Source organism: Garra rufa, chromosome 1 (assembly GCF_049309525.1).
Source record: "Garra rufa chromosome 1, GarRuf1.0, whole genome shotgun sequence".
In the NCBI taxonomy this organism is placed as follows: domain Eukaryota; kingdom Metazoa; phylum Chordata; class Actinopteri; order Cypriniformes; family Cyprinidae; genus Garra; species Garra rufa.
Window position 1 is genome coordinate 78744261 of NC_133361.1, and position 26767 is coordinate 78771027.

The window sequence follows — 26767 nt, forward strand, 5'->3', positions numbered from 1 at the left end:
AAATTTGGTTTGATTTATTAAGTAACCCCCCCCCCCCCACACACACACACACACACACACACACGCATACTACGCCCAACTTTTTAGCAGTCTTATTTGTGCCTGTCTCTGCTGAAACACGAAGGTAGTCTGCCTGGCCACAACCAACGAAAAAAAGTATTACCATTACCTCGTTTGTTCAAAGAGCCATAAGGTAAATTGATATAAATTTAATACATGTCCAGCCCATATGAAATGGCAATTATCATTCCCACAGAAGCTACTAAGCCATGTTTTAGTCATAGTTCACCCAAAAATGAAAATTTGATGTTTATCTGCTTACCCGCAATGCATCCAAGATGTAGGCGACTTTTTCCTCAGAAATCGGATGTGGATGGGCACCAAACCTTTAAAAGAAAACAAAAACACGCACAGACAAATCCAAATTACACCCTGCGACTCGTGACGATACATTGATGTCCTAAGACATGAAACGATCGTTTTTTGTGAGAAACTGAACAGTATTTATATCATTTTTTTTTTACCTCTGATACACAGCCCCGTCCATCTGTCACGAGCACAAGTTTAGCATCAGGCATGTTCCATGTGCACGCTCTCTGGCGTAGCATACGCAAACTCCGTAAGGGGAAATCAGTGAAAAGTACCGGATGAGTTTGCGCAAGCAAACGTAATGCTTTAGCTTTAAATCGGTTTAACAATCAGGATACGCGCAAGTAATTACCATTTTGAATAGCCCACAATCTCTGTGCACTGTGTAAACAATGAGTGTTGTATACATGCCACAGATCGCTTCCGGCGTTTTCGTATTCTACGACTGAGCACGTGCACATGGAGCATGCCTGATGCTAAACTCGTGCTCTGGAAATATGGACGTGGCTGTGTATCAAAGGTAAAAAATGATATAAAAACTGTTCAGTTTCTCACAAAAACCGATCGTTTCGTGTCTTAGGACATCAATGTATCGCCACGAGCCGCAGGGTGTAATTTGGATTTGTCTGTGCATGTTTTCGTTTACTTTTAAAGGTTTGGTGCCCATCCACGTCCAGCAGATAAACTCAAACTCAGATCAAATTTTCATTTTTGGGTGAACTATCCCTTTTTAAGTTTTACATGATTTAATCAAATAGGTAAGCATTTAAGTAATAAATGTAGCCTATATCAGGTATTAGTTTATTAATTTTTAACATTCAAAACTGACTTTGGTATTACACTATGACAGGAGTGAGTGACCATCAAATCACTGTACATTTATCTTGAGTTTTCCAGTTATTACTATATTCTGATAAGTTATGAAAAAATAACAAATGAATCCTCTCAGAGGCAGATATTACATAGAAATCCATTAGTGTAGCCTACTAATTGATCAGAGCAGTAGCCTATATTATTTGTTTAAAGTCCATGTGAAATTAAAAATTGCAATAGGTATTTTCCCATGGAATATTCTTGCGTTGTTGTTATAAAGTTTATAAGTGTGGCTAGTTCGCTTTTTAGAATCAAATCTGAAAATGCACTTCCACTCTTTAGATCAGGGGCCTCATTTATAAAACTTTCTTACGCACTGATTTGATCTTAGAGTGTTCGTACGATCAAATCCACGTCAAAGTACAGATTTATAAAAACCGTCTTTAATGTGGAAAAGTACTTATCTCCACGTCAGATTCCAGCTTGGCGTACGACCGTTTCCTTGTGGTAATGCCTGGTATTGCAGATAGTTCAGCCTCACTATAATTTGATTTCTTGCGCTCCTTTTTACTTGCCATTGTCAGAGTTTTTGCTTTAGGAATGAGCTCATTTTATATGTTAATTAATTAAGCAGGGGCGTTTCGACGGTGGAACATTCAGCTGCACACAATTCCACGATCATTTGTGATTTATAACCGAATGACTGGCGTACGCATAGATTTCGTGGTACGTTCGTTTCTCTGAATCGCTCTTACGATCAAATCAGAAAAGTTCTTAGATAAAATCAAGGATGGTTTCTACGCAAGTCTTTATAAATGAGGCCCCTGGGCTGGTAAAACCCGCTCCTTGAGGGGCATTGATCTGCATATTTTACTTCCAAAATGTATCTGTTTATCATTTTGAAATAGTTCTGAATAATTTGATTAGCTTGGTCAGGTGATGTGTTTGATTATGGTTGGAAATAAAATCTGCTGGACACCGCAGCTCCAGGAGCAGTGTTGAACAGCCCTGCTCTAGTTGCTATCCCAATAATCTCCAATAAGTTAAAATAGCGCTTCAGAATCCTACGGGTGACGTCACGGACACTACGTCCATATTTTTTTACAGCCTATGGTTTTAATACATCAAATCAATCTGCAATGTAGAACACAAGCCATGGTACTATTTTTTAAAATTCAATATTTAGTTAAGAATAAGACACACCAAACATTTTTAGTAGTGAAATACATTTTAATCAAACCCTCTATACATAACAGAAGACAATAGAAGTAGTATTTAAAAAAGGTACAATGTAATAATAAAAGGAGGAAAAGGGAAAGAATAATGTACAACAATAATACTGTACATTAATCACAAAGATAACAAGCCCACTGAGTTTGTTTTGCCATTTCAAACACTTCTGCAGTCATACCAAGGCACACCACATGGAACCATTGTTTGCACAAAGCACATTCGATCTAAAAAACAAACACACACACAGATACATAAGCAACAAGGTATGAAAGGCTGTGCTTTATACTGAAAAAAAAAAAAATCACTTCACTGCTGAAGGGGTGTATCAATAATAATAATAATTTATTATTATTATCATTATTAAACATATTATTGTTGTTGTTGTCATTATTTTTATTATGCGGTCTGTTCTGCTTTATCAGGCTTATGGCAGAAATATATAAATACAAATCTTTGCTGTTCCATATAGATAGATAGACAGATACATACATACATTCATACATACATACATAGATTGATAGACTAATTATATATACTGTTGTGGTGAAAAGTACCTTTGCAGAATCTGTAACATGTTGATTACTTAAGACAAACAGAGTAGTTATTAGAACTACATTGTAAAGTTTGTAGACAAACTTCATGTTGGCTTGATGAATCTTGGTCTTGAAAACTTAAAATACTTGTTTGACATTCAAAACATGATGGTAAAAAGGTTAAATTTATTTTACATTATTTTATTGTTAACCTGTTTTAAGATAAGGCAAGTTTATACTAACATGATGATACCACGTTTTAGCTTGATGCTAACATGCTTTATTTCATTTATTTCATAGTCCAGCCATCATAATAATATGAACAATAATAAAAATAATTAAAGCTGCGAGCAGCGATGAACGGGCCCTCGCACCCGGGCTCACCGCCGACCGGTGGCTTCAGGAAAACAGCAAACGGTGGGCAGTATGCTTTTAATACAGTAAATGTAGGAGAAATATGTCAAAGTCACTTAAATGTGCAAACTTGCCGCTGCCAGCTGGTGGCGCTATGCCTATAACTGATTATTGGCATGTAGATGTGTTCAGGCCAGCACTATTATCAAACATATGAAGTTTGGTGCAGATTGACCTTGGTATGTTTGAGTTAGTGAAATATATGATATATCCTGCTGCCAACAGGTGGCGCTATGATAATATCTGAATATTGGTCTTTAGGTGTCTTCAGGCCAGGACTCTTACCAAACCTGTGAATTTTGTGGCAGATCAGACATTTTCAGGCTAAGTTATAACCACTTCTATGTCTATGCAGAAACATCAAACTTTGTCAGGCCACCACGGACATGCCCTTTAATGAAAACTCAAGATCTTCACAATTTAACATCTCTAAGGCTTCAAGATCAGACTGAACAAATATAATGTTGATTTAACTAAATGCAATCAATGCAAGGACTTCAGATAAATGCCAACTGTGAACCAGTATGCTACAAATTCCCTATTTTCTGATGAAGATGATAAGAACATGATTCATGATGATAGCAAAATGTTACTATTGCTTGCTTTACGTCCACCACTTCTGCTTAAATGTCATTGTTACCTATCTGTACAATTTTTGTGTGGATATTGCTTTGCTGGTGACTCCTGTTATAAGACATCACTCTTAAGTGCTACATAACTAAGAATCAATAAGGAAGACGGTGCCCAGTTGGCACATGCATTCACAGTAACCCTCTGCTAGTTTGGATTTTAAGTTTACAGAATTGAAAGGGTTACACTTTAAAATCAACACACAGACACATACACACAAAATATAAAATGTTGCCATCCAGTTTCATTTGTTAAAATTAACTATATTAGTTAACATGACCAATAAATAAATAGCATTTATTAATGTTAATTAATATTAAGCTAAAAAAAGTATTCATATAAAGTTTATGTACTGTGAATTAACATGAACATGAACACAGTTCATGTGGGTGTACGGCAATACACAATAAAGTGCTCTATAAACGCTTCATTCTTTCAAAATATCTTTAAAAATCAAGTTGAGTATTTTAACTGGGTGATACATATATATAACTGATCTTAAAATTATGGTTTTCAGATGTTTTGAAGAGATAACAGTAACGTTTGTTTTGTTGTCAAAGTTTGTCTTAATTTTTTATTATTATGATTTTATATTCAATAAATAACACTATGTAAATATTGTCTATCAATGAAGATAAATTGATCATGCTAAAAAGTTGTATTTTTTTAATCTTTTGCTATGTGACTGAATAGGACAAGTTCATGGTATAGTTCAGTAAAAAATAAATAAAAAACAACAACTGCAAAATACGAACAATTAAAGACTTAGTGACCCTTTATATTTTCTCAAAATATCAGACTCTCAAAGATCAGACATATTTATGTAATTACACTACATACAGTATGTGCATTTTGTTCAAAGATGGTCTGTAGGATGGATCTCTACTCTGTCACCCTCTCTGCCTCTCACCCCTCCCCCCTGCAATAATGAGCTTCTCTGTGCCTGACTGAACGCATACACATACTGTAGAGACATTCACCAGAGTGACAGCAGGTTTCTGAGTTATCTTTTTAATTTTCTTTAATTCATTGAAGCTTGTATAAAATTTATATTTCCAGCACTTGCTCAGAATGATTAGATCTCTGTGTGAAAAAAGTTTTAAAGAGTTTGGATGCTGCACTTTAAAGATATAAAAAATTAGGGTTATGTTTTTTACTACATCTTTAAAAAATCACCACGTCAACACCGTTCGAGATATCCAAAATCCGCTCGCAATTTAACATCTTCAGAATCTTCTCTTCAAGTTAAAAAAGTTTGGTGTGAACAGCTGGTTGTTCTTAGGAGTAGTGTGAATTTGTTTACTACCTGATTTTTCAAAAAATCCACCTTCAAATCAAAATAGCCGGCTTTCTGTTGGTCTTAGCTAATGAGTTTGATTTAGAAAGTTGTCCAGATTGATGAGAACAATATAAGTACAGAGTTTGGTGACTGTAGGAAAAACTAACCCCCCAACTTTTGTCAAAAGATGGCGCTATAGAGTGCCTGCTCCACGCCCATTTATGACCTTTTGCCAGTGTCTAACTATCATTAATATTGATGTGTGTGTTGAGTTTCATGAAATTCTAAGCATGTTATCTGCCTCGAAAAGACAGGAATGTAATTTTAAAGTTTGACACGTTGCCATGGCAACAGCATTTGATTTATCATCGACCCCTTTACATATTCTTATCGGCCGTGTTTTGACATGATTTTGATGAAGTTTAAAGAAAATCGAGTAAAATTAAGAGGCTGATTTCAAAGCATTTTGAAAATGACACGTTTCCTGCTGCCAGTTGGTGGCGCTATAACTTTGACTCATAATAGTCACATTCATGGAATCGGCATCATACAACGAACAAACTGGTGAAGTTTCATCAGAATCAGGCAATGTGTGCAACAGTTATTAGACACTTCCTGTTTCTCATTTCTCGCCATAACTTTGTCGCCTTGCCACGGCCAAACCGTTCGAGATATCAAAAATCTCCTCGCAATTTAGCGTCCCCAATGTCTTGAGATCATGCTGACCGAGTTTGGTGACAATCCCATGGAATTCCTGGGAGGAGTACGTTAAATTCCAGAGCATGCGCTTTTTAAACAGCCCTAAATATCTCACTTCCTGTTGCGTGGAGCCCATGACATAGAGTACAAAAGTTGTTCAGCTCGATGAGTTCTATATGTGTACCGAGTTTCATATCAATACGCGCAAGTATGTGTGCGCAGTACATCAAGTTTTCAAACTGTGTTCCAGGGGGCGCTGTAGAGGCCCTGAACCACGCCCGGGTCCCAGCCTCTGTGGCGTCCGGACGACGGCAGATTCCGACGTCTGTGCAAATTTTCAAGAGTTTTTGAATATGTTAAGGCCCCCAAAAGTGCCCCAACGGTTGAAAAAAAACAAAAAAAAAAACAAATTAAAGCTGCAAGCAGCGATGACCGGGCCCTCGCCATATGCGCAGTCACCATCCCGATAGCATCAGGAAAACGGTGCCCAGTTGGCACATGCATTCACAGTAACCCTCTGCCAGTTTGGATTTAAAGTTTACAGAATTGAAAGGGTTAATTAAAATCAACACACAGACACATACACACAATATTTAAAATTTTGCCATCCAGTTTAATTTGTTAACATTAACTATATTAGTTAACATGAACAATAATTAAATAGCATTTATTAATGTTAATTAATATTAAGCTAAAAAAAGTATTCATATATTATTAAAAGGTACATTGGTACATTTATTTATATTTGTTAAAAATATTTGTGGGTTCATGTATTAATAATACATAATAAGGGTATTCTTAAGGCATTATAATGAATGCATAATAAATTATAAAAAACCTTATAATATGTTGTATCATCTCATGAGCATTCATAAGAACAGTTTCAATGTATTAGAATTTTTACTTTTTTTATTATAGCTTTTATGAGTATGATTACCTCTTCATAGTTATAATGTATAAGTCTCATATTTTGCCATCTTACTGATGTCACTTTACTTAAATCATACAAAGACCACTTATAAGTAATAATAATAATAATTCTCAAATAGCCATTAGATCAGGTATCAGATCAGATGAATGTATAATATGATCAGTTTAATTATTTTGATGGTACCCGTTAGACAGCTTTTTATAAGTAACTCTGCAACTGCATGTCAGCTAGCAGTAATTATTATTTGTTGTGGTAAATATATGCTAACACTGTATTTAGACAGTTCCCCAAAAGACAAACTGATTATAAGTAACTTTGCAAGAACATGAACCTTCTACTTAGCCTAACATTAAACTAAGTCTACACTGTAAGGAGTGTTAGTTGGTGAGAGTTAGTTGTTAATAGTCAATAGAATAGAGTATAATGTAAACAAAATAAATCTAATATGATATAGTCCATTACAAATGAAGTAGGTTTAAAATGGTGTCTACTGTGTGTTATAAATAATCATAATCTTAAAAGTTATAACCTCTAATATTTAAGTATTATAATGTATGATAATTGTTGTTATGAATATTCATTGGATGATATAATATATTATACGTTTTTTTATAATGCATTATGCATTCATTATAATGCATTAGAAATACCCTTATAATAGGGGCTTCATAGAAAGTGTTACCAAATCAGTGAGAGACAAACAAAACATTTCATAATTTTTCATTAAAAAATAACTATTTTTTATGCTTTTTAGTGTTTATTTTAAAATTATGTAAAAGTATTCTGACAGTTCAGTACAGTACATAACAACTCCAAATAAATCTATGCATTTGTTTCCTTGTTGCACATTGAGAATGAACAGAATAGGATTAGAGGTAAAAAATATTCCTTATCATACGAGGACCTCTGGTGTTCATCCCTTGTATTACAGTCTTCATTTCTCCCTCTCTCACTTCTGGATACTTTTAATGTTTTTGGGGCCTCTGAGCATGATACAATTTTGATACCAAGCGTATTTTCTAGGAATGATTTGTTCTTCATATATACAAAGTTTTGAAGAGTTGGTATTAGGCACTTTAAAGATATATGAAAATGAATGCTACTTTTTTTTTACTGTGACTTTAAAAAATCACCACATCAACACCATTCAAGATATCCCAAATCCGCTCACAATTTAGCATTTTGAGTATATTCTTATCATGTTGACAAAGTTTGGTGTGAACTTCTTATTTCTGCTTTGTTTAGTATGATTTTATTTACAGCCTGATTTTTCCAAAAATCCACATTCAAATAAAAATAGCCAACTTCCTGTTTATTATAGCTAATGAGTGTTAATTAGAAAGTTGTCCGGCTTGATGAGACCAATATATGTACCGAGTTTGGTGACTGTTGGCAAAACTAAACCCCCAACTTTGGTCAAAAGGTGGCGCTATAGAGTGCCTCCTCCACGCCCATTTATGGGCTTTTATCAGTGTCTAAATATCATTAATACAGATGTGTGTGTTGAGTTTCATGAAATTCTAAGTATTTTAAGTGGCTCGAAAACACAAAAAACTAAAGTTAAAGTTTGACACGTTGCCATGGCAACATGATAAAAGTTATTGATAATGCCCTTCACGGATTGTCATCGGCCGTGTTTCGACATTATTGGGATGAAGTTTGAAGCAAATTGACAAAAATTAAGAGGCTGATTTAAAAGCATTTAGAAAACGTTGCGCTTTCTGCTGCCAGTTGGTGGCGCTATAACTTTGACTCATAATAGTCACATCTCTGTGATTGGCTTCATACGATGAACAAACTGCTGAAGTTTGGTCAAAATCAGACAACGTGTGTCAAAGTTATTAGACACTTCCTGTTTCTCATTTCTCGCCATAACTTTGTCGCCCCGCCACGGCCAAACCGTTCGAGATATCCAAAATCCCCTGGCAATTTTGCGTCCCCAATGTCTTGAGGTCATGCTGACCGAGTTTGGTGGCCATCAGTGGAAAGGCTTAGGAGGAGTATTTCAAATTCCATTGCATGCGCTTTTTAGACATCCCTGAATAGCTGACTTCCTGTTAGGCGAAGCACTGACTTTGAGCATGAACGCTGTTCAGACCGATGAGGTCTATAAGTGTATGAATTTTGACAACTGTAGGTCATCCGGTGTGTGCTCCAGAGTCCCTGAAAAGTCGCAATTTTTAACGTGATGCCACGCCCCCCCCAGGTGACCCCCCCATGTCAAAGTTTGTCCGGCCCTGATGGCCGCAGGTTCCAATGTGTGTGCAAAGTTTCAAGAGTTTTCGTGTATGTTAAGGGCCCCGAAATGACCCAAAACATTGATGAAATAATAATAATAATAATAATAATAATAATTAAAGCTGCAAGCAGCGATGACCGGGCCCTCGCCGCCTGTGCAGTCGCCATCCCGATAGCACCAGGAAAACGGTGTCCAGTTGGCACATGCATTCACAGTAACCCTTTGGACTAACCCTAACTGTCTCTCCTCCTCTCTGACTCTTTCTCTTACCACCCATCCCCCCTCCTTACACTCAGCCACTTACCACACAAACACACACATAGAGTGCAGAGCAGAGTGAGATCAGATATGTTTTTTTATTTTATTTCATTCGTGGAGTTTTGTATAATTATGAAATGAACTGTTTTTAATCAGAATGAATAGTTATTTGTATGAAAAAAGTTTCAAAGAGTTAGGATGCTGCACTTTAAATATATAATAAATCATTGAAAATTTAAAATGGAAAATGAAATTCTAGGCACGCTATCTGCCTCAAAAACACAGGAAAGAAATATTTGAATGTATTTTGTATTTTTATTTATTTGCCATGGCAACAGCATTTGATGCATCAGAGACGACTTTACAGAATCTCATCGGCCGTGTTTTTACATTATTCTGATGAAGTTTTAAGAAAATCGAGTACAAATATATTGTTCGTTGTTCGTTCGTGTGTTAGTTCATTAACCATTGTTAACAAAAGAGACCCTATTTTAAATAGTTACCATGTTTTATGATCTACAACCATTTTTAAATATTATTTTAATGATCTATAAGCATCTGTGAAATAATTATAAACAAATATATTAAAAATAAATACATATTAACTTAGTTGATGTATGTTTCTCATTCTAATTAAGTGAACTGAGCAGTATAGTGTCATACTTATAAGATTTTTTATTCTGTCAGTGAGATTGTATATATGTATATAAATCATATAATTTTTCCATAAAAGATTAAAAAAATATTTTAATGCTCTTTAAGCACCTATACAAAATAACTATGTAAAAGTACACTGACAGTATAGTATATATCAACTGATTCTATGGATTATTTTCATTCTTATACACTGAGAATGAGCTAAATAGCATTTTTGTTTAAACGATTCCTTATCTTATGAGGACCTCTAGTGTTCATCCCTGGTACTAGAGCTTTAATCTGACAAATTTATAAGACACTTTTAATGTTTTTGGGGCCTCTGAGCATGATAACATTTTGAAACTACACGTATTTCCTAAGAATTTCTTGTTCTTTATATGTAAAAAGTTTTGATGAGTTAGAATAATGCAATTTAAAGATATATAGAAATAACTATCCATCTTTTTTACTGTTATTTTCATAAATCACCACATCAACACCGTTCAAGATATCCCAAAGCCGTTCACATTTTAACATCTTCAGTATCTTGGCACCATGTTGACAAAGTTTAGTGTGCACTGTCTGATTCTGCTATGAGTGATTTGAATTTATTCAGCTATATTTTTACAAAAATCCACATTCAAATCAAAATAGCTGACTTCCTGTTGGTCGTAGCTAATGGGTGTAAATTTTTTTGCAAAAAAATCTGGTGATCAAAAATGATTAGGCTGTAGTTAAGAACTGTTAGTTTTATGGACAGTTATAATATTTTGTATATGCAGACAAGGGCTTTATGATGGGCCTGAGTTGAATTTAGAAAAAAAAAAAATTCTTAAACATGTTTGAAGTTCTTAATAGATTTCACTGTTGCACATTTAGTCTTTTTTTTTTTTTTACAGTAATTTGCATTTTGCAGTTTGTTTACATGGTGTACATTGGATGCACATATTTATGACTTCTTGTTACAGTATTCATTTAAAATAAAAGTTGTTTAAAATAAACAACTGTGTGCACCCTATTATTAATGTAGATGTGTATTTCAGTAATAAACTTAAGTAGGGGAGTTTTAAGTTACCAGCATTTATATCAAAATAGTGATCCCATGTCTGCAAAACTAACATTTTAAATGAAATATTGATAGCTAATCGATATTGAATCGAATTGAATCGAATCGAAACCATAAAAAAAAAAACAATCGAATCGAATTGCCAAATTGGTCACAATACCTAGCCCTAATTCACATCCTAATGAATAAACAACCAAGAGTTTAAATATTCCCTTCTATCTCCTCCTCTCTGACTCTCTCTTTCCACCCATCCCCCCTCCCCACTCTCACCCTAACACTCAAAAAACACACACCCACTTACCACGCACACACATAAGTGCAGAGCAGAGAGGGATCAGATTTGTTTTTTAATTTTCATTAATTCATAGATCTTTGTATAATTATGAAATGAACGGTGTCTGATCAGAATGACTAGTAGTCTGTATGAAAAAAGTTTCAAGGACTTTGGATGCTGCACTTTAAAGATATAATAAAATTACGGCTATCTTTTTTTACTCAGATTTCAATCAATCACCACATCAATACCGTTCAAGATATCCTAAATCTGCTCGCAATTTAGAATCTTCAGAATGTTGGCATCATGTCAAAAAAGTTTGGTGTGAATTGGTTGGTTTTCCCGAGAGAAGTATATAAAATTCCACAGCCTGATTTTTCCAAATATCCACATTCAAATCAAAATAGCCAACTTCCTGTCGATCGTAGCTAATGGGTGTAAATTAGAAATGATTCTGGCTTGATGAGATCAATATATGTACCAAGTTTGGTGACTGTAGGACAAATTAAACCCCCAAATTTGTCAAAAGGTGGCGCTAGGGAGCGCCTGCTCCATGCCCATTTATGGGCTTTTATCAGTGTCTAAATATCATTAATACAGATGTGTGTGTGAAGTTTCATGAAATTCTGAGTATTTTAAGCGACTCCAAAACACAAAAATCTAAAGTTAAAGTTTGACACGTTGCCATGGCAACATGATAAAAGATATCGATAATGCAATTCACAGATTCTCATTGGCCGTGTTTCAACATTATTGAGATGAAGTTTGAAGCAAATTGAGTAAAATTAAGAGGTTGATTTAAAAGCATTTAGAAAACTTTACGCTTTGTGCTGCCAGTTGGTGGCGCTATAACTTTGACTCCTAATAGTCACATCTCTGTGATCGGCATCATAAGATGAACAAACTGCTGAAGTTTGGTCAAAATCAGACAAAGTGTGTTAAAGTTATTAGACACTTCCTGTTTCTCATTTCTCGCCATAACTTTGTCGCCCCGCCACAACCAAACCGTTTGAGATATCAAAAATCCCCTGGCAATTTTGCGTCCCCAATGTCTTGAGATCATGCTGACCGAGTTTGGTGGCCATCGGTGGAAAGGTCTAGGAGGAGTATTTCAAATTCCATTGCATGCGCTTTTTAGACATCCCTGAATAGCTGACTTCCTGTTTGGTGAAGCACGGACTGTGAGCACGGAAGTTGTTCGGCCCGATGAGGTCTATATGTGTATGAATTTTGGTCACTGTAGATCAATCGGCGTGCGCTCCAGAGTCCCTCAAATGTAAAAAAATTTAACGCTGTGCCACGCCCCCCCCCAGGTGACCCCCCAATGTCAAAGTCTGTCCGGCCCTGATGGCCGCAGTTTCCAATGTGTGTGCAAAGTTTCAAGAGTTTTCGTGTATGTTAAGGGCCCCAAAATCCCCCAAAACATTGAAAGAATAATAAAAAGAATAATCCTTAGAAAAACAATAGGGCCTTCGCCCTTTTGGGCTCGGGCCCTAATTAAAGCTGCGAGCAGCGATGAACGGGCCCTCGCACCCGGGCTCACCGCCGACCGGTGGCTTCAGGAAATCAGCAAACGGTGGGCAGTATGCTTTTAATACAGTAAATATAGAAAAAATATGTCATAAGTCATTTAAATGTGCCAAACTTGCCGCTGCCAGATGGTGGCGCTATGCTTGTAACTAATTATTGGCATGTAGATGTGTTCAGGCCAGCACAATTATCAAACATATGAAGTTTGGTGCAGATTGACCTTGGTATGTTTGAGTTAGTGAAAGATATGATATATCCTGCTGCCAACAAGTGGCGCTATGATAATATCTGAATATTAGTCTTTAGGTGTCTTCAGGCCAGGACTCTTACCAAACCTGTGAATTTTGTGGCAGATCAGACATTTTATGGCTAAGTTATAACAACTTCTATGTCTATGCAGAAACATCAAACTTTGTCAGGCCACCACGGACACGCCCTTTAATGAAAACTCAAGATCTTCACAATTTAACATCTCTAATGCCTCAAGATCAGACTGACCAAATATAATGTTGATTTAATTAAATGCAATCAATGCAAGGACTTCAGATAATGCCAACTGTGAACCAATATGCAAAATTTTCCCTATACTCTGATAATGATGATAAGAACATGATTCATGATGATAACAAAATGTTATTATTGCTTGCTTTACGTCCACCACTTCTGCTTAAATGTCATTGTTACCTATCTGTACAAGTTTTGTGTGGATATTGCTTTGCTGGTGACTCCTCCTGTTACAAGACATCACTCTTAAGCGCTACATAACTAAGAATCAATAAGGAAGACGGTGCCCAGTTGGCACATGCATTCACAGTAACCCTCTGCTAGTTTGGATTTTAAGTTTACAGAATTGAAAGGGTTAGACTTTAAAATCAACACACAGACACATACACAAAAAATATAAAATGTTGCCATTCAGTTTCATTTGTTAGCATTAACTATATTAGTTAACATGACCAATAAGTAAATAGCATTTATTAATGTTAATTAATATTAAGCTAAAAAAAAGTATTCATATATAGTTTATGTACTGTGAATTAACATGAACATGAACACAGTTCATGGGGGTGTACAGCAATACACAATAAAGTGCTCTATAAACGCTTCATTCTTTCAAAATATCTTTAAAAACAAGTTGAGTATTGAAATGGGGCGATATATATATATATAACTCATCTTAAAATGGTATAATTTTCAGATGTTTTGAACAGATAACAGCAAAGCTTGTTTTGTTGTCCAAGTTTGTCTTGAAATTGTTAATTTAAATTTTATATTCAATAAATAACACTATGAAAATAAATGTCTATCAATGAAGATAAATCGCTAATGCTAAAAGTTGCATTTTTCTTAATCTTTTGCTATGTGACTGAATAGGACAAGTTCATGGTACAGTTAAGTAAAAAATAAATAAAAAACAACAACTGCAAAATACGAACAATGAAAGACTTAGTGACCCTTTATATTTTCTCAAAATATCAGACTCTCAAAGATCAGACATATTTATGTAATTACAATACATACAGTACGTGCATTTTTTGTTCAAAGATGGTCTGTAGGATGGATCTCTACTCTGTCACCCTCTCTGCCTCTCACCCCTCCCCCCTGCAATAATGAGCTTCTCTGTGCCTGACTGAACGCACACACATACTGTAGAGACATTCACCAGAGTGACAGCAGGTTTCTGAGTTATCTTTTTAATTTTCTTTAATTCATTGAAGCTTGTATAAAATTTATATTTCCAGCACTTGCTCAGAATGATTAGATCTCTGCGTGAAAAAAGTTTTAAAGAGTTTGGATGCTGCACTTTAAAGATATAAAAAATTAGGGTTATGTTTTTTACTACATCTTTAAAAAATCACCACGTCAACACCGTTCGAGATATCCAAAATCCGCTCGCAATTTAACATCTTCAGAATCTTCTCTTCATGTTAAAAAAGTTTGGTGTGAACAGCTGGTTGTTCTTAGGAGTAGTGTGAATTTGTTTACAACCTGATTTTTCAAAAAATCCACCTTCAAATCAAAATAGCCGGCTTTCTGTTGGTCTTAGCTAATGAGTTTGATTTAGAAAGTTGTCCAGATTGATGAGAACAATATAAGTACAGAGTTTGGTGACTGTAGGAAAAACTAACCCCCCAACTTTTGTCAAAAGATGGCGCTATAGAGTGCCTGCTCCACGCCCATTTATGACCTTTTGCCAGTGTCTAACTATCATTAATATTGATGTGTGTGTTAAGTTTCATGAAATTCTAAGCATGTTATCTGCCTCGAAAAGACAGGAATGTAATTTTAAAGTTTGACACGTTGCCATGGCAACAGCATTTGTTTTATCATCGACCCCTTTACATATTCTTATCGGCCGTGTTTTGACATGATTTTGATGAAGTTTAAAGAAAATCGAGTAAAATTAAGAGGCTGATTTCAAAGCATTTTGAAAATGACACGTTTCCTGCTGCCAGTTGGTGGCGCTATAACTTTGACTCATAATAGTCACATTTATGGAATCGGCATCATACGACGAACAAACTGGTGAAGTTTCATCAGAATCAGGCAATGTGGTCAACAGTTATTAGACACTTCCTGTTTCTCATTTCTCGCCATAACTTTGTCGCCTTGCCACGGCCAAACCGTTCGAGATATCAAAAATCTCCTCGCAATTTAGCGTCCCCAATTTGTTGAGATCATGCTGACCGAGTTTGGTGACAATCCCATGGAATTCCTGGGAGGAGTACGTTAAATTCCAGAGCATGCGCTTTTTAAACAGCCCTAAATATCTCACTTCCTGTTGCGTGGAGCCCATGACATAGAGTACAAAAGTTGTTCAGCTCGATGAGTTCTATATGTGTACCGAGTTTCATATCAATACGCGCAAGTATGTGTGCGCAGTACATCAAGTTTTCAAACTGTGTTCCAGGGGGCGCTGTAGAGGCCCTGAACCACGCCCGGGTCCCAGCCTCTGTGGCGTCCGGACGACGGCAGATTCCGACGTGTGTGCAAATTTTCAAGAGTTTTTGAGTATGTTAAGGCCCCCAAAAGTGCCCCAACGGTTGAAAAAAAACAAAAATAAAAAAAAAAACAAATAAGAATCCTTAGAAGAACAATAGGGCCTTCGCCCTTTTGGGCTCGGGCCCTAATAATCCTTAGAAAAACAATAGGGCCTTCGCCCTTTTGGGCTCGGGCCCTAATAAGAATCCTTAGAAGAACAATAGGGCCTTCGCCCTTTTGGGCTCGGGCCCTAATTATAGCTGCAAGCAGCAATTATGGGGTCAAGGCCAAGATATTAATGGTTTGTCTTATAGTATGAGTCTTTCAGTTGTCCTTAGTGTGAAAATTGGCATCACAATGTTAATCACAAAACATTACAACTGTCAGTGACTGTTCAGGTAACATCACACATTATTAAGAAGTGTGTGTGAACTGGTTGAATTGAAAATACACTACCGTTCAAAGGTTTGGGGTCAGTAAGACTTGTAATAGTTAACTAGTGTAATAGTTTTTAAGAAGTCTCTTATGCTCATCAAGGCTGCATGTATTTGATTAAAAATACAGAAAAAAACAGTAATATTGCCAAATGTTTTTACAATATATTTTTTTTTTTTTAACATACTTTAAAATAGAATTTATTCCTGTGATGAAAATCAGATTTTTTTGTCAGCTGTTACTCCAGTCTTAAGTGTCATATGATCTTCAGAAATCATTCTAATATGCTGATTTATTATTAGAATGATCAATGTTGGATAATATCAACAGTTGTGCTGCCAAATATTTTCAGGATTTTTTCATGAATAACAAGTTAAAAATGTGCAGTGTTTATTCAATATATATATATTTTTGTAAATTATTTATTATTAACTTTTAATAAACTTTTAATTATAAACTTAATACATCCTTGGTGAATACAAGTATATATATATAAAAAAAGAAACAATAAAAATGTACTGACCCAAAACTTTTGAATGGTAGTTTGTGTGTATATGTCATAATAATATGAACAATGATAACAATAATTATAGCTGTATATATTAAGTCAAGCCCATAATATATGTATATGTACTGTATATATTAGTGTTGTGAAGTATATGTAAACATGTGTTGTGTTCAAGGTAGTCCACCAGAAGTTTCCAAATTTCTATTATTTTTAAAAAATTGTCAAGTTTATCCAGATTCTGCAAAGTGTATGTAAACTTTTGACCACAATTGTATGTGAACCTTTTTTATATTCTGCTGTATATATTTCACACTCTTTTTTTGTAAGATGAGAGTACTTACCCAATCAGTAGTCAAACCACCTCCAGCAGGTTTTGTGCAAGCACAAAGAGCACAACAGTGGCTCTTTCTGAAAACTAAAAATGGTAAGATATTAAAATTGTAAAAAAAGAAAAAAAAAGAAAACAGAAACAGAAAACAGAAAGTGATGACATGATATCATTTAGTTCACCACCTGAGGATGTTACAATTTCCTCTGCCATCTCCTTTCTGATTTGCTCCATATGTATCAGAGAAGGTGGGATGTTGAGTGGTTTAGATATTTCTGGGAAATTTTGAACAACCGCTTTTGCCATCTAAAAAATGGCAAAAAAAAAAAAAATAGTTTTGAATAAATTTTCAGTCCCACTTTACATTAGGTGGCCTTAACTACTATGTACTTACATTTAAGTTAATCATTTGGTAAAATGTACGTATTGTGTACATGTTTTTACATTGTACATCTTTTCTTATTTGTAATTAATTTTTGTAATTACCACTGTTGACCCATCCCTTACACCCTAACCCACCCTTAAACCTACCCATACCACCAAACCTGTCCCTAACCTTACCCATATCCCACCTTAATAGAAGCAAAAGTGTTTTGCAATCCAATATATCCACATTAAGCACATTGTACTTATTTATTTTTATGTAAGTACATAATAGTTAAGGCCACCTAATATAAAATGTGACCAAATTTTCCACCATTTCATGAATTAACTATGCTAATAAATATTTTCTTGTTTACAGAATTGAAACAAAATACCTGCATGACAAATACTCCACAGCTGAAAGAATCCTGCTGTGTGCTGTGTTTTATTAACCCTCCTTTCCACTTCACATCCGCCCAGTCCTTTTTGCTGTGACAAGCAAGCCTCATCTTAAAGTACTGCCTTTATGATAAATATAACACATAGGTAATATGCTTTTGTTAATTGTTTTTAATGTGTTGCCATTATTGCTTGCTTTGTAACTAAGTAGAAGAAGAATTTTACCTAAATCTGGTAGCAGCATGATTACTGTCATCCTGCTCATGTTTTCCTGCTGGGTCCATTATAAATATTTTGCCAGAGGGTGCGTGCAAATACTGTTTAGAAGACATGCACACCAATAAAATTTAATTTAAATTAATTATCAAGTAAGAAAAGAGGTCATCATCCTTTGTAGTTCACCAAAAAAAAAATCACCACAAATTTCCAGTGGTTTCCATTCACATTGACGAAACTTATAATGGCCTTGTAGTTTCCAAAGTCAACCTTTCATAAAAGACAATAAATAAATAAATACATACATACAGTTATTTGTCTGTTATGTTGTAAATTGATATGTAAGGTCTTTAAGTGTAATAATACATTTATACCTTCGGCAGACTCTGTCTTCGTACTGCATCTCTGTCTCCATTGAGTATTACACCAGCTATGTAGTGATTTAGCAGGAAGAAGTTGTTTTCTTGATCCAGTCTATTCAACATTGCTTGGAAATAGCATTCAATTGTCTGAGGAGAAGAACAAATTGAAGGTAAGAAGTGTTACATATTTTACATGTTTTTACATTAGAGATTACTCATTTTTCTTTTCTAAACACTCATTATTTTTCTTGCCTCTCCTATTAGCCATTCATGAGGTTCCAGAGTCTTGAATGCAGAATGATGGAGAATGTAGGATGCCTTTTTGTCCTTTGACTGCACTACAGCAACTACAATTTCACATGCTTTTCTGGACCAGAGGTGCTTGACCTGCAATTAATATTATCCTTGTTGAGAAGCAGAAAAGGTTGAGAAAGTAGTACAAGTCTTTATTAATTAATACCTGAGATGCTGTGTCCTGAGATGTTTTAGTTGTACATGTCTGTTGTTCTTCATTCACTTCCTGATTTTCCAAGTGCACGTTATTGTTATCCCTATGTTTCTCTTTGTGTTTTGATTTTTTGGATAGGTCCATTGCTGTATCTAATACTGAATCTGTGTCACCCTTTTGGATGGCATTCATGCACTTTTGTTCATTCTCTGGGCTCGTTGATGGTTCTGGAAGTTTATGTGGAGGATCAAAATATTTCGTTCTGTGCTTATAATGTGCTGAAGATGTTGTTTTTTTGGCCCATTGTTCTTCTTGATCCATTATGGTTGGCTTGGGGCATGGATGACTGTGAGCCAGTGTGAGATTTTGTGCCATTATGTGCTCTTTGTATCTCCCTTGCAGTGAGCTGTACATTTTGTGAATAAAGTCTGCTGGTCGAAAAAACTTCTTCTGTTGAAGAATGCTCTGCTTTACCACCCAAAACCACTCTTCAACATGGCAATTTGATTCCCGAGTTCTTTGGTGTTGAAGCCTATTGATGGATGTGCATTCAAGATATCTGTTGAGATCACCTAGAAGCACACCACTCCAGAGGGGAAAAATTGCCATGTATGTTTCCATAAGGCCATCGATAAATTGAGGACAGAAAAATATGTTTTTTTCCCCTGTTTTGCCCTCAGAGTTTAGACTTAGAGCCTTATCGAGAAGTGCTTGAAAGATTGCGGTAAATGGGGATCTGCCACGCATTGTACTTCCAGTCTCGGCTACATAATCATCCTGTGGTGTTATTTCATCTACTGTTGTGTTTGGTTTGTGTTGCATTATTTTCATGTCCAGGTTAGCTTTGGCAGTTTTCACTGTATCAGTGTCATCAGCTGAGGTGAACAGTATAGACATGTCAAAAAACACATCTGTTGCCTCCTCCAGACTGGTGCTGTTGATGAGTAAGGCAAAGCAGTATGTGGCATACTCTTTCAGTGCCTTGTTGTTGGTCTTTCTGGCAAAGCTCTGGCATACTGCCTTCAAAATATGTGAAGAGCACAGATGCAGCACAGTAAAATTTGGAAGGTCTACACTTTGTAGGCAGTTGTTTGACACAATGCGGTGTGCTCGTTCAAGATATGCTCCAACAGTTTCCTTATTAAAAGCAAGTAGCACACTTCCAATTAGTGCCCAACTATAATCTGTTTCCACCTGGTGTACATGGCAGGATGTTATTTGACCCAGTTTTCTGAGAGTTTCCAGGAGCCAGAATTACAGGTTCGGAATAGAATGCTGATTGGTCAGCAGCTCACTCACAGGAAGCGGTGGTTTGTTCTTACCCATGTCTGGCAGTACGAGAGCATAATAAAGTACTTTCTTAGGCTGATTGGGAATACGAGAAACAACACTACCGGTAGCGTCCAGGTGAAGGGTTACTTGTGGTTTTGTTTTGAGATGTTGTGACAAAATGGTTAATCCACATTCAGTATACAGGTGTACCCCAAATGGGTCAACCTCTAGGTGCTGAATGTAGCCTGCAGTGTCAGAGTGTGTAAAAGTAGAGCATTCTTTCATTATTTTTTGGGTAAGCATGAGCTCCATTATGATGTCATCATGAAGCCTTGTGCTGTTTTTTAATTCATTTGAAATGACTCGGAGCACATCTTTACGTAAACACCTGGATAGGTTGCCAGCTAAAATCTCCTCATTTGGAGTGTCTCGTACAGTCGAGTAGAAATAATTGCTCACACCTTTGGAGATGGCTTTAGCAATTTTACCCCTACGTGGATGTTTTGCTTGTCTGAATTTTTGTTGAATTTTTTTGTGAGTTACCTCACCATTACGGACAACATGAACTGTAACATTTTTATGTTGTTTGGATGTTTTTTTCAGAACTGTAAAGATATATTTAGCTGGACAACCTTTGAACGTGCAAATGGCACGTGCAGTGAAGTAAGGCAACTTTCGTTTCCTACTTTGTTTTAATTTGATGTGCTGATATTTAAAAGACAAGACACAACAAGGGCTGATCTTTGTGAAGTCATCATAAAAAACATCTGTCCATGGTTTTTTCAGTTGTGTAGACCCTGGCAGTGGCTTTATTTTAGCCCAGGACTCCATCTTAATTAAGATCTTGAAGTTTCTTGGACCTGGTGTGGCCTCCCTCCATTCATCTTTATCTTCAGCTTCAGAATCACTGCCTCTGTCCTCCACTCTGTTTGCTTCCACATCTTTATGTGCACTTTCAATCTGTTCTGGTTCTTGGATCTGGTCTAGCTTTTGGTTACAGCTGTCTGTGTTAATTTCATCCTCATTTTCGCTTACATTGTTATTTTGTGTTGTGATTTGTTCTGTCTCGTAAAGTGTGCACTGTAAAAAATAGAATGATCAATAAGTAATATCAACATATGTTTTGTTTTGCCAGCAAAGATTGTTTTGACAGAGTGCTTACTGATGTATTGCTTTGTTCTTCAATTTCGTGCCCATTTGTACTTTCTGTAGGATCATTTTTTTCCCTTCCTGTAATAGCAGAACAGTTCATTCAGTTTATTGGTTCAAATCTACAGCTGTGGAAAATATTATAAGGTCATTTACAATTTTATTTAATATGTATTTTAATTGCACTGTTTATAGTTTTGTGTTTAGTCAATTGTTTTAATTGTTGTTTTAATCTTAAACTCTTAACTCTTATATAAAAAAATATTTATTCAAAAGACCAAATTTTTTCTAGCATTTTTTTTAATCTAAAACTGGACAAATTGGTGATAATTGCAAAGGAGATGCACTGTTTTTAGATCTTGAATAATGCAAACAAAGTAAGTTCATATTGATTTTAAATTACTCAATTTCTTCAAAGAAAAAAATATATAGGAACACATTTAAAATGTATTTAGGAAGGGTGTGTCACTGGAAAGGAGGAGCCACGTTGCATGTGGATCGGCTTTAACACTAAACCTCATTCTCTTAACCAAATTCTCTACAGCCTAAACCAATTTGTCAAATAAATCAGTATCTCTGCAAAACCCTAAAACGTTCAGGCAATTTAGACACTGTTTGCAGATCTCATGTACTCCTCTTGCAAAACTTTCTCACTCGCTAAGATACAATTTGCTCTGTGATGAACTTGTGATGCAAAACCCTAAGCAGAAGAAAGCAAAAATTAAGCAAAACTGCAACAAGATTGTCATCGTTTACACACAATTATTCAAAATTCTTCACACTTTTTTCTAAATATTTTAATGCAGCATGTGTGTGTGTGTGTGTGTGTGTGTGTGTGTGTGTGTGTGTGTGTGTGTGTGTGTGTGTGTGTGGTTGCATTAGTCCAATACCTAGTCTGTCCAATAATTAGTCTGTCAAAAATGTGAGTATGTGTTCTGTATTGTAAGGATGTATTTCGGCCCATTCTGCATGATTGCAGCATATATAGTGATTTTCCCACAGCTTTGGCATGGAACATTTAAAATAGCTTTGTGGTAAAAGATGTTTCTCCTTATTCCTCTTACTGCAACTTACTGCCTTTTTATAGTGCTCACACCTTGATTGTTGAGTTTACAGTTAAGCACCTGAGTTTCAGTTGATCAGTTGGTTCATATGTGTAGTATTTTGGAAAGCAGTTGCTTAAAATGGCAAAGTCGTCAAATTTCTGTACATTTCCGTCTAATGTAGAGAAGTGTGTTTAGTGTCTTGCAAAACAATGTGTGTAGTGTTTTGCAAGAAGTGTGAGGCCGAGAATGTGCTAATAGTTGTGTAGATTTGGGCTGAGGTTTTGCTCCTTGGGTGTCAGGTTTCACTAACTGTGTGTTATTTTTAATTTTAGTGTGTAAGTAATCGTAAAAAACTGTATATACAAGAATATATTGAAATGACCAAAATACAGTGTATAAAAAATACATACATAAATGAAAAATAAAAGTTGTATTCAATTCTTCTTTTGAACTTTCCAACTGATTTTGGTGGCCAAAGACAACCTAATTTCAGGGTATTTGTCCTCTGTCATTTCATGCGCAAAAAAAAAAATAGTCTATCACAGTAGCTCTAATTTCATCTGAAAATATTGTTCTTGGTTTTGCTTTTCTTTGTCCTCCTCTTCCACCATCTCAGTGCAATTTGAACTGGCTTATATTTTGTATATGTACAGTTAATGTTCAGAATCAATGTGAATAATTTTTTATTATTCTGTGTAAACAATGACAGAAGTGTTGCAGTTGTGATTAACTTTTGCTTTCTTATGTTTAGGGTTTTGCATTACACGTTCATCACAGAGCAAACTGTGTCTTTTTAAATGAGAATGTGTTTAGAGTTTTGCAAAACGAGTGCATGGGATCTGCAAACAGTGTCTAAACTGCTTAAACTTGTTTTGAGGTTTTTCAGAAAGAATGTTTTATTTGAGAATTTGGTTCAGAGAATGAGGCTTTGTGTTTTAGCACATGTGAAAAACTGTAGGTAGTAGTAGACCAGTATGGCCCGAATTACCACAATGAAACTCTACATGCCAGCATGTGATTTGCATGTGCTGCAGCATCATGAATGTCACTTTTTGGAAAATCACTTTGCATAAAGTAAAATGACTGTCAAATATTTAAAATAGTACACTTTGTAAATTCTGTCTAATTATGAAATTTTTTAAAGACTGCAAACAATTGTTGGCCGTGAAGTACAATGATTCAATTATGATTATCATAATATAAACAAATTGGTCTTGTGAGGTCAAAGAATGTTATCTTCTTTAACCCATGATAAATGGCCTGTAACAATTTTTAATGGTGCACCATAGATAATTTAGTGTCTTCAATTACTTAATAATTTAATCTGCACTCTTACCTTTTAGAAGTACTTCTGTGCGTATTCCTTGCCTGTCATTGTCCCAAATGACTTTAAGCCATTTGCACAGCTTGTTGTCGGTGGCCCCAAACAGGTCTAGGACAAGTTTTGCCCATGTCTGTGGTGCAATGTGCTGTTGGTCAGCAAAAACATGTTTCAAAGCATTTACGATTGCTTCCCTTCCTCCAGCTTGTTGCCAGAGGTCTTTGTTTTTCTGTTTTTGGCCTTTTTTATATCTTCCCATTATATCTTCCAAATATTTTAAACAAAAAAAGGACAAAATTCTTCTTCTAAATCCCTTTAAATGGGCTATTTAAGCCAGTATGATACGCTGCCTCCTGCAGGAGTGGGGATTACTCATTGTAATACCGGAAAGAACAACATATAATTTTTTTGTTTGTGGGGGGGGGGTTGGGGTGGGGGGGTTGATTATTATACGAAGTATGGGTCCAACAGATAAGGTTTTGATCTAGGATGCTTACACTAGGTCTTACTAGATCTCTCTCTGTCAGGAAATGGTTGTGTGCTTTAGTAATAAATGTTTTCTTTTGTTAGATCCAAAGTCTCTTTGAAACTCTAGGATTAAAACCACCTGCCAAATGTTCCTGTAGGTGTGAGTAAGACACAACATTTTCACTTGGATGGAGTGCTACATGTGTTTCAATTAAGAGTTATAAATCAATTCAGTGTGTTCTGCTAAACCAAAAATGTGAAAGTCAGTTTCAAATAATTCTCTAGGCACCAAGTAACAAGACACAACCCTTAGATTTGGGCTGTAAGACTTTACAGGTTATTTTATGTCAAGTTTTCTCCATTACCTGCAAACCGATCCTCTAGTAGGAGTAGGCTTCACAAACCCCTGGTGGTTCGTGAGGAAACTGCAGAGCAGAATGCTTATGAGTGTCAACCATTAACAAATTAATAATTTAAAAAAAAGTAAACTTAGAAATGTTTTGCAAAGAAGCGTTGCAGGTTTAAAAAAAAAAAGCGATGTAAATGTAAAATCTTAAATAAACATAATTGTCTTTTTGGAAAACCCTGTAATAAAAAAATGATAAAATAGAAAAAAAGAATTCCTATGGGGGGAAAAATTAATACTTACTTTGTAAATTACAGTAATAATAGAATTTTTTTTGTTTTAAATCAGATTTAAATTTTCAGTAAAGTTCAACAAGCAAATGTGCCATCAACCAGAAACTCGACTCACCTCTTAAAGACACCTTTTTATTCGCTGTACGCTGCTGGTGGAATAATCTTTTCATTTCTATCAGAACAGCTGAATCAATCACACTTTTCTAAAAGCATCCAAAGACCCGCCTCTTCTATGAGCACTTAATTGTATCTTACAAATAATAATTATAATAATAAAACATCTGTATTATGTCTCTATCTTTATTCATTACTGATTTTCTCTGTATGCAGCCTTATACCATCTTAACATTTTGTCAAAAAATTAGTATTACTTGCACTTCTAGTGATTGTTGGCTTCCTCCTGCTTCCTGAATTGCTTGTTGTTGAATTGCTTGTTGTCCTCAACTGTGAGTCTTTTTAAATAGAAGCATCTGCCAAATGAATAAATGTATATGTAAAATTTAAATAGAATATTGCATTTATTGAAAATTGGTTGAGCTACTTTTGTGTTACTTTTGTGAATAAAACCAACATCTAAATGTCATAATAGGAAACAATTACAAGACACACCCCATAAAACTGAACTGAAATACTGTGTGCATTTTGGATTAATTGATGTATATGTGTACATTTCAAAAGCATATGGTTTGCTATAGTTCTGCAAATTAAAGTATATATATATATATATATATATATATATATATATATATATATATATGTATATATATATATATATATCATGTATTACAATTTTCTTATGAAAGTAAAAGATACAAATAAATGTGGTTCTATGAACCAGCAGCAAGACACACACTTTGTGGTTCAAATGTCAGACTCTGTGGTTTTTTTTTATTAAATTATTCAACTTTTTTTATTTTAAACTCAGTCAAAACAACTGCAATGTGTTCTTGTAGGGGGCGGTAAACTGCACAATATTTGTGCACAATATTCCATTTCAATAAAATTTGTTGAGCTATAGTTCTGTGAATAAAACCAACAGCTAAATGTTCTTTTTATGTTTCTTGTCACTGTGTTCAGTTGAATTGCCAAACGTCAAGCCAACTTTATATCAGTAATACATTCTTAGTAAATGAGTACAATTGCATGCAAAATGTCTGATCTAAGCATTAGAATGTAGAACTAAACGCATATCACAGTTTATTTGTTTCAATTCTCATCGATATGTTGTAACGCATTAAGGACGCAGGCTCTATTTTATTTATTTTTATTTTTTTTGTAGTTAACAAAACAAGACCAATTCGTGCAACAATGTCTTTGAAAGATATAAAGACAAATATTTATAATGCTCACTTGCACTTCAAAAAGAAATATTGTAAACCAGATATGTGATTGCGGTTATATATTATTACTATTAATAAATAAGTAAAATGATTAAAAGCAAAATAATATTATCATTATCATTCCATAATCCAGTGGTTATGCAGTAGGATTATTCCAGCTCCTTGTGAGAACATTTTAATGTTGTAATTTAATTGTTTAATTGTGTTCACAGAACTATGACACCAAAAAGTTGGTATTTAAATAAACCAATAAAATTCATTTAAAATAAACACACTCCTGTATCACCTTGGTGTGTGTCGTGATTCTGTTTTTTATAAGAACATTTTTTGTTTTGTGTTGGTCAGAGAACTATAACAGAACATTTGCCATAGAGATTCAACAATTCAGTCAAAGCTGGCAAAAGTGTTGTTTTGCCATTGTATTGACTTAAAATCAATCTAAAATATTAAAAAAATAACCAAAAATATTTATCACACACAGTTTTATATCACAACATTAAAGGATGTGTCTTGTTCCAGATTATCAATCATTTTGTTGGTTGTTTTAGCCACAGAACTATAACAGAACACCCCAGAATGTTATTGTT

General features: G+C 35.1%; 1 long non-coding RNA gene across 1 annotated transcript; it reads right to left on the bottom strand.

The window, feature by feature from the left end:
• Window positions 1–2452: 2452 nt before the first annotated feature.
• LOC141339559 (uncharacterized) lies at window positions 2453–18044 on the bottom strand. Its single transcript, XR_012356147.1, has 4 exons — window positions 17916–18044; window positions 17343–17463; window positions 17171–17244; window positions 2453–2639 (listed from the first exon to the last, which is right to left on the bottom strand). It is a non-coding gene; the product is annotated as an uncharacterized lncRNA (long non-coding RNA).
• Window positions 18045–26767: the final 8723 nt, after the last annotated feature.